Here is a 10,117-nt window from a genome sequence, read left to right as displayed (position 1 = left end):
AAATATATAAAAAAATCTTGATGTTCAAATGCAATAAAGTTTCTGTCTTAATAATTTTGGTGTTAGTGTCTCAGACTGCAATCCTGGAGATGGTATCTCAGAAGTAGTTCTGTCATTGTCTCATGATAGGGGAAAAAAACCCAATCCAAACCAAACCAAACAAAAAACACCACAAAGTGTCCCAAGTTCAAATGCAGTACAGTTTCAGTAAGTTTTTCAGCATGCAGGTGTAGTTTAGTTGTTTTCTCATCAAAGGTAGGGAGAAAAAAAAAAGTCTGGAAACAGTTCTGTGAATGGCTATCTGAGGCTGTGTCTCACCTGCCTGCTGCTGTCAGCCTGATGTTGCTGGAGGCTTTATTTATGCAGATCTCAGGAGTGAGCTTAACACTCACCTAGTCCCACAGGCTTTGTTTGCTTAGAGTTCTCCTGGGTGCGACCACCACTGCTACAAGCATTCCCCTTTCCAAGCACACTGGGGGAGGTGACACTGTACCAGCTTTCTCAGGCTGGTGTGTTTATTTACAGTTCATGTGGGACTTGGGTCTTCCCCCCTCTCTGTGGAGTTTTCCTCCCACTGCCACTTTTACATGCTTTTGTGCTCCTGGTTGCTAGGCATGTGCCGCCACTCCTGCCTTCTCCAGTTGGCTTGTTGTGAGGAATTTCCTCTCCCCCCCTTTGGTGCTCAGGGCTCCCTGCCCTCTTTGCTATGTGTCTTTTTTGTTATTGCTTATTATTCAGTGTTTTTTTCTCTTTTTTTCCCTGGGTGAGGGTTGGTCTGTCCAGGGGGCTATGCTGATCTGGGCCAGGGTTGTCTGTGGGAGTACCACATGCTGCTTAGCTCACCTTGTGGTCCACTTCTTCCCAAGCCATCTGGACACTGCCATCTGGTGGCAGCACGGGAGCTCTCCTGGTTTCTCCGTTTAACGTGAAATGGGAATGTTACACACAGGTTGGGGGTGTGGAGGAGTCAAAGTTTTGTCTCGATGGTTTTTTCTGTAAGGTGTATCTCCAGTGTCTCTCCAAGATTTTACTTTAGTAGGCATGCTTTCTGCTTCCTCTCTCTAGCTGCCGTTTTGGAATCTCAATGACCCTCTTTCTAAATGAAACAGAGGTGGGGGAACAAGGTTTCCATCAATAGTGTAGATTTAATTGATACAAGAATCTAATTCTTGTGGGGTAGATTACACACCTGTAATCCCAGCACTCAGGAGACAAAGGCAGGATGATCATGAATTTGAGGTCACTCTGGGCTGCACAGGGAGATCCTGTGTCAAAAAAACAAAAGCAGCAGCAGAAGTTACCTGTCTCACTCTAAGCAAACATGCTAGGCAAGATACAACAACAACAAAAAAACCCCCACCAGTTTTGTCAGAGCTGACTCCAAGGTGAAAAGGGAATTTTCCAAGTGCAAAAAAGAGAGAAGACTGAAAACCCAAGTGGATCCATGAATAGAAATTATATATTCATTTCCCAGAACTATATGAAAATAATGCAGCTGTCTGAAACAGACATTTTTAAACAAGAAGAGAAAAGTTAGAAATACTTGACTCAGCAAGAAGAGGCCATGGTAAAAAAAGAATTAAAAATTCCACACATATTTATTTGTTGTGTTCCCTTAGTTTCCTCCAATCTATTCCAGTTCATGTCTTTTCTTGTCTTTTGACTTTGACTGTTTGATTTGTTTCTGTTTTTTTTTTCTTGTTTGTTTTGAGACATGGCTGTGCTATGTAGCCCAGGTTGGCATAGAACTCTCCATTCTCCAAGTGCTGGATTACAGGTGTGTACCACCATGCCCAGCAACTTTTTGACTCTCTTGAAGAGTACTGATCAGTTTTTTTCTCAAATGTATTTCATTTGGGTTTGGCTAATATTTTCTGAGTTTATACATTTTTTGACAATACATAGAAATGACATACTGTTTGGTGCATCACATCATAAGGTTCATAATATCAATATGTCTTACTGTGATGCTGACCTTAATCATTGGGTTAAGGTTGGTTTTTGGCAGGTTTCATCATTATAAAGTTACTATCTTTTATAGTCAATGAAAATCTTGGGGGGAGATACTTGGAGACTACACAAGTATTGCTTCTCCTCATACTTTTACCCAGTAATCTTGCCATCCATCAGTGAATCTTATTTGCAACTATTATCAGTGTATTCAGTTAATGCTAACTTTCTATTTCCTACATTCCTTCCTACTTATTAATTGGAATTCTTCTACAAGGAAGAGCTGTCTTTTCTCATTTATTTACTTATATTTATTGAAGTATGGACTCATGGATATTTATTTTGTGGATTAGGAGCCAAGTTTTTTTGGCTCATATTCCAGCTTTGGTCAGTAGGAGCTCTTTCATGTGACCTCATAGTCTTTCAACAAATCCCCCACACCCTTTTTTATTTAAAGCATTTCATTTTTTAAAAGCATTTCATTATTGTCAGACACCTCAAAATGTTCCAGGATCCTCTAGTATTTTCCCTATTCCAGTCCTGGAATCAACCACTTCCCCCAAAGAGCTTTGGTTCCTTCATTGGAGAACTATAATTAGAAATAAAAATCTGGATGCTAGATTTCTTCATTACTGCTTCTAGTGCACTCAGTGGACAGAGCTGGGAAATACATACATGTATATATGTAATACAAACATATATATATAATACAAACATATATATGTATATATATCTATATATTATGTACTTGTTATATATAATTCCGCACATACACTATCTCAGATTATGGTACATTTAACCCAACAGAGTTTATGTTAGCCTCCTTTTTCTTTATTTGCAAGAAACCCATTTCTTATTATCTGAAACATATTTACCCATTTGTGCAGTTTTAGTACACACAGACTCAGAATCACTAATTCATACCTTTGTGAGAAATAAATTTAAGACTAGAGAACAGCATTAATGTAATTCTCTTTGTCTTTACTATTAGAGTGTCCATCAAGATGGTGTTTTCTGGACCAGCACAGTGGCTCATGCCTGTAATCTGAGCTACTCATAAGGCTGAGATCAGAAAGCTCTCAATCAATAAACCAGGTGTGGTAGTGCTGTGATCCCAGTTATGCTGTAGCACTGGACAAAAACACAAGATCCTATCTGAAAAATAACTGAAGATAAAAGGGCTGGGGGCATGGCTCAACTGGTAGAGTGCCTGCCTAACAAGCATGAAGCTCTGAGTTCAAAACCCCAGTTCTGCCAAAAATAAAATAAAGACGGTGTTTTCCAACGTCACTTATTAACTGGGTGTGGTGGTGCACTCAAGAAGTGGCAGGAGGATTGTGAGTTCCAGGCAAGCCTGGGCTACATGGGCGACCCTGTCTCAAAAAGGAAAAGCAAAAAAAAGCCCAGGTATTAGATTAGTTTTTTCCTTCCCCACCCCAGCTAGCAGCACTCCTTTCCCATAGTGCTGTGCAGCTTGCATTTCCTCTTTTATGCATCCCTTTTCCATGGACCTCCCAGGTTATCAATCATTTTAGTTTCTGGTTTATCCTCCCCATATTGATTTTTTACAAATGAGTGGATGTATGTGCATTGTCTTACATCTTTTCTGTATTGTCTTATATCACTCTATTTCTAACATAAAAAAAATGTATCTTAATAGATACTCCTGTGATGTATGTTTTGTTTTTATTGTACTGGGATTTGAACTCTGGACCTTGTGCTTGCTAGGCAAGCACTCTACCACTTGAGCCAGTCTGCCAGCCCCATTTACTTTTTCACTGATAATATGTCAACTCTGTATCAGCTGGTGGAGGTCATCCTCATTCTTTTTTACTAGCTCCATTACTCCATTGCTTGCATGGCCCTAGTGAATCAATCACTTTCTTATGTATGGGCATTCAAGCTGCTTCCAGTATTTTGCAATTAGACACAATGCTGTGTATAAAAAGATATCAAGAGGCTGACAGAGTGGCTTAAGTGGTAGAGTCTCACATGCCAGGTAAGCTTGTCCTGGAAACCTAACTGGGGTGACAGAAGATGCTGGAAAAGACAACAGTCAAAAGGCCAAACATGCATAAAGCTGGAGCCAGGTAGGCTGGGTGTTTGGGTGGAGACACACCAGCCCCCTCCACCTCCAGTGAGTTTATTATATATAGTAGCAACATGAGATGGAGAGGCATTTCTCAGGGGAGGGGGCATGACATTGTAATCCTTGGGAAAAGGAGGAACCTGTGACAGCTTCTCTCTAAATGTAAACATTAAAGGAAAACTATCATTTTTCCAGGAAAACCCAGCAAAACTATCATTCAGAATTGAAGGAGCAATAAAAATCTTTCACTATGTACTAAAACATATATGACCACCAAGTCACCATTACAGAAGATTCTACAAGGAATTTTGCACACAGAAGGTGAAGGTAAACAAACCCATGTGAGGACAGAAAGCATTGAACCACAGGAGAAGAAAAGACAAGCAATCACAGAGTAGCATTGATTTGACTGCACATGATTAAACCCTTAAATAACAAAAACAACTAAATGGCAGGAATCATCACATACCTATCAATATTATAACTGGATGTTAATGGACTCAACTCCCCAATGAAAAGACACCATTTGGCAAACTGGTTTAAAAAGGAAGAGCTGACAATCTTTTGTTTGCAAGAGACACATCATATTGACTGAAATAAATACTGGCTTAGGCTGCTATACAGTGAAAGGCTGGAAGATTTACCAGGCCAATGCCTCCCCTCCCCTCAAACAGGCAGAAGTAGCAATACTTATATCAGACAAGTAGACTTCAAACTTACATTGATCATATGAGATGAAGGACACTTCAAACTAATAAAAAGGGCAATACATCAAAAGGAAATAATAATTATCAACCTATATGCACCCAATGTTAGTGCACCCAATTTCATCAAACATATACTGAAGGACTTAAAAGCACATATAAACTCCAACACAGTGGTAGGGGAGACTTAAATACCCCTCTATCACCAATAAATAGGTCATCCAAACAAAAAATAAACAAATCCTAGAACTAGGGGAGGGGGGCAGGGTGGAGAAATGACCCAAATAATGTATGCACATGTGAATAAATGAAAAAAAAAAAGAAATCCTAGAATTAAATGGCACCATCAATCAAATGGATCTAATTAATGTCTGCAGAATATTTCATCCAACAACAAACAGTATACATTCTTCTCAGCAGCCCATGGAACTTTCTTCAAAATAGATCATGTCTTAGGACACAAAGCAAGCCTCAGCAAATATAAGAAAATAGAAATAACTCCCTGCATTCTCTGTGATCACAATGCATTAAAACTAGAACTCAATAACAAAAACAACAGCATAAAACACACAAATAATTGGAGGCTGAATAGTACATTGCTCAACAATCAGTGGGTCATAGCAGAATTAAGAGAGGAACTACAAAGGTTCCTAGAAGCTAATGAAAATCAAAACACAACCTACCAGAACATATGAGACACAGCAAAGGCAGTCCTAAGAGGAAAGTTTATAGTCATGAGTGCTTATATTAAAAGGACAGAAAGATCTCAAATAAATGACCTAATGCTACATCTCAAACTCCTGGAAAAACAAGAGCATGCAAAACCCAAAACAAGAAGAAGAGAAATAAAAAATAAGGGCCAAAATTAATGAAATAGCAACCAAAAAAAAATTCAAAGAATCAACAACAGCAAAAAAATAAGTTTGACAAACCCCTGACAAATCTGACTAAAAGGAGGAGGGAAATGACCCAAATTAGCAAAATCAGAAACAAAAAAAGAGAAAAAACAACAAACATCACAGAAATCCAGGGAATCATCAGAGTCTAATTTGAGAACACTAGTTGCAATATCCAAGCTATGGAAACAGTCAAGATGACCCACAACCGAGGAATGGGTTATTTATACACCACAGAAAATTTTATTTGTACACAATGGAATTTTACTCAGCCACAAAGAAGAATAAAATTTTGTCATTTCCAAGTAAATGGATGGAACTAGAAAAGATCATCTAAGCAAAGTAGCCAGGCTCAGAAGGCCAAAAATCGCATGTTCTCCTTCATTTGCAGATTATAGACCAAAACCAATGCAGTAATATTGGACATGGGTCACACACTAAAAGTAGAACACGTACGGGAGAAATAGGGAAAGGAAAGGAAACTAAAACCTGAAGTGGTTGATGTGCTCCCTGTTGTGGAGTGAAAAAAAATTCTTAAATTAGCAGAGGCCACAATGGGAAGGGGAACAGGAAGTAGCAAAGAGGTCTGGTAGAAATGAACCGATGTGGGTTTCAATACACAAATGGATGGAAGCAATGCTAGGAATCTCTCTGTATAGCTATCTTTATCCCAGACTAGCAAAAACGATGTGTCTTTCTTATTTTCTCTTATGTTTTCTTTTTAACAAAATCAGAGAAGAGAAAAGAACAGGTGTGGCTGGAAGTGGGGTTGGGGACAGTTAGGAGGAGGGTTGGGGGTGGTAGTAGGTAGGTGGTACAAAGTATGCACATGGAAGTAAGTGTAAAAATGATCAAATAAAAGGAGAAAAATGTATTATACTGATAATCATAGAAATAAGTAACTCCAATTCTTTCACCAACCAGGATAGAGTGTTGAATGTTTGGGAACAAGTTTACCTCTGGGTATTCTGTTATATTACACAGGACACCTCCCCAGTTAGCACCATTTTACATTGGGCAAAACATTAATTTCCATTCAAAATACTGTATTGTAACAATTTTCATAGAAACATGTAACTCCTATATAAAAGGTTGAATGACTAGATAAAAGGTTGAATGACTGGGAACAAGTATACCTCTGGGTATTGATTCTATATTTCATGAGAATCCTCTCCAGCTATCACCACTTTTCTTTGGGAGAAACATTCATTTTAGATCAAAATGCTGTATGATACTGATTTTCAGAGAAACATTTAACTCCTATTCTTTCACCAACTTTGATAGAAGGTTAGATGTGTAGGAACAAGTTTAAATGCAGGTTTGAGTCTGTATTTGACAGGAATATTCCCATGTTATTACCATTTTGCATTGGGAGAGACATTCATTTTAGCTGAAAATGCTGGATTATACTGATTAACATAGAAATATGAATGCCGCATTCTTTGGTCAACATAGATAGAAGGTTGAATGTCTGGGAACAAATTTAATTCTGGTATTGATTCCATATTTCACAGGAGTCATCCCTAGCTATCACTGGTTTTCATTGGGAAAAACATTCATTTTAGATCAAAATACTATATTTTACTGATTTTCTTGGAAATATGTAACTCCTATTCTTTCACTGTCCTGGATAGAAGGTTGAAAGAATGGGGACAACCTTAATTTGGGTAATGTGTCCATATTTCACAGGACTCCTCCCACATTATCACTGGTTTGCATTGGGAGAGACATTCATTTTAGCTCAAAATGCTGTATTGTACTGATTTTTGTAGAAATGTAAGTCCCATTCTTTCACCAGGAGAGGATTCCTGTCAAATACAGACTCAGTACCTAGAGTGAAAATGTTTGCACACATTCAACTTTCTGTCTAGTTTGATGAAAGAATAGGAGCTACATATTTCTTTGAAACTCAGTATAATGCACCATTTTGATCTAAAATGAAAATTTCTCCCAATGAAAAATGGTGAAACCTGGGGAGGATTCTTATGAAACATAGGATCAATACCCAAAGATAAACTTTTTCCCATTCAACAATTGATCCAGGATAGTGAAAGTATGGGAGGTTTCCAGACTTTCAACTTTTTCACTAGGTTGTGAAAGAATGGGACTTACATATTACAATAAAAATCAGTATTAAACAGCGTTTTTAAGCCACAATGAATGTTTCTCCCAAGGCAAAATGGTGATAAAATGGAGGTACAGACTCAATACCTAAGTTAAACTTGTTCTCAGACATTCAACCTTCTGTACAGGATGATGAAAGGATGGACTTATAGGTTTCTATGAAAATCAGTAAAATACAACATTTTAATCTAAAATGAATGCTTCTTCTAATGGAAAATGGATACCTGAGAAGGATTCTTGCAAAATATAGAATCAGTAGGCAGAGTCAAACTTGTATCCAGACTTTCAGTCTTCTATCTAGGATGGTGAAAGGATGAGACTTACATGTGATTATGAAAATCAGATTTAATAGCATTTTGATCTAAATGAATGTTTCTCCTAATGAAAAATGATGATAGCTTGGGAGGAGTCCTTGAAGTACAGACTCAATACCTAGAGGTAAAAATGTTCCCAGAAATTTAAACCTTCTGGGTGGATCCAAGATGGCAACTAGAGTGCAGAAGCAGACAGCATGAGCTCTGTAAATCAAAAATCTTGCTGAGATGCTGGAGCCACACTTGGCAGAAATAAAGCACCAAAAAGAATCAAAACTGCAGCACTCTGAACCCCTAGCCCATATAAAGCTTCTCCATGCCATGTTACACTGAGAAAACAGGAGGGCTCCCATACTGCCAGACACCAGCTCCAAAATTGCTTGGGAGACATTCGGCAGACCAACAGGTGAGCACCAAGTGTCATGTGGTATTCCCCCAGGCACTCTTGGGATGAACCAGCATAGCTCCCTGGGCAGGCTGACTCCCCACCCTGCAAACAAAACAAAACAAAATAAAAAACTGAATAAACAAGGAACTGAAAACTAACACACAGCAGAGGAGATGGGGTGCTATAAGTGCACCGGAGATGGTGGGAGAAGCAAGGAGCAGATCTCCACATGAACTTTCAGTAAACAAAGGCAGGAAAGGCACAAGGGCTGACAGCAGGTGGGTGAAAAGCTGCTGCCTGAAATAGAGCAGGTAGTGGTCCATAAAGCTCATCTCCTGAGCCACTAAGCAACATCCAAATCAAACAACACTGCAAAATTGAAAAACAATCAATAAACCATCACAACACACTGACAGTAGGGGGCTGGCTGACGGATCACTGACCTTGTCCCAGAGAAAGGGGGCAAGGCAAAGAAACAAGCCCCCAGTAAAACAACACAGTGAAAACCCAGCTCCAAAGCAGAACAGCTGGTGAGCTACAGAGCTAATCTCCGGAACCTGAGGACAAGCCAACCTCACTGAGGGAGGAGTTGACTAAGCAGCTGCCACTGAAAGAGAGAAGAAAAACTGGCAAGACTGCTCAACCACCTGGCGAGACTAAGACAGAGCTTCTGCTTAAACACCAACACCAGGACTGGATGCTGAAGGAGTAACACTAGAACTACTAAGACTGAAATTCTATTGTTCCTGAACCTGGAGTTTTTTTTTGTGTTTGTGTTTATTTGTTCATCTCTCTCTGTTGATTTCTTTTTTTGTTTGTTTTGTTTTGTTAGTTTTACCATTGTGAATTAGTTAATATTAGTTAAATTACATCCAGACCAGGGACACAAATAGCATACATACAGTAAGCTAAAAATCCAATACACCCACAAAACAAAATTTAACTATAGGAAAGAAAACAGGTAACTGAAACCACCAATAGCCTATCAAGAACATAGTTGCACACTACCAAATGGAGTGATGGGACGATGAAAAAGGGATGGAAACCATTCTCTCCCCCAAAATAATTTAATACAGAATTCAGAGGGAAATGAAGAAAATGGATATCCACTCCATTTTCTATTTATGGCTTTCAGTTTTGCTGGGGGTGGGGGTGGTTCAGTCTGCCTAGGGGCTGCACTGGGTTATTTTCCTGGGGGGGGGGTTGGGTAAGGGAGCCGCTTGTGGTGCATGATGCTCACCTGTATCTTCTGCAGTTTCACTCAGACAGCTTTGGAGCCAGCTGCCAGTGAAAAATGGCATCACTCAGCATGGCACAGGGAGAATTTCCACAGATTAGGGATCCAGGATGTCACAGGGTTTGATTCTGATTGATGCTCTGTCTTCTGCTTGTTGGAAAAGAGAAGTGGCTGGGGGCTTTTTTTCAGGGCCAGAGCCAGACACGCCTTGCTGGGTGTGCCAGGCAGGATTTTCACAGCTGTTAAGTGCAATTAAAGGCTGATTTAAGGGTCAGTCTGAAATGGTTAATGACTTAGCCAGAGGGGAGCCATTAATCAGGTGCAATTTACTTAGCCAGAGAGGAACCATTAATTAGGTGCCATTTTTGCTTTCAAGCTGAAGGAGGTCCATGAAAAGGTCTGGTTCCCATGAAAA

At 39.3% G+C, this 10,117-nt stretch overlaps 1 long non-coding RNA gene across 1 annotated transcript; it reads right to left on the bottom strand.

Moving 5' to 3' along the window:
* Positions 1 to 614: 614 nt before the first annotated feature.
* Positions 615 to 9,845, bottom strand: LOC141420315 (uncharacterized). The gene is made up of 3 exons (XR_012444929.1): positions 9,706 to 9,845; positions 1,190 to 1,265; positions 615 to 1,096 (listed from the first exon to the last, which is right to left on the bottom strand). It is a non-coding gene; the product is annotated as an uncharacterized lncRNA (long non-coding RNA).
* Between the last annotated feature and the right edge of the window lie 272 nt (positions 9,846 to 10,117).

Source organism: Castor canadensis, unplaced genomic scaffold, assembly GCF_047511655.1.
Source record: "Castor canadensis unplaced genomic scaffold, mCasCan1.hap1v2 HAP1_SCAFFOLD_118, whole genome shotgun sequence".
Classification (NCBI taxonomy): domain Eukaryota; kingdom Metazoa; phylum Chordata; class Mammalia; order Rodentia; family Castoridae; genus Castor; species Castor canadensis.
This window is presented reverse-complemented; position numbering and strand designations above follow the sequence as displayed.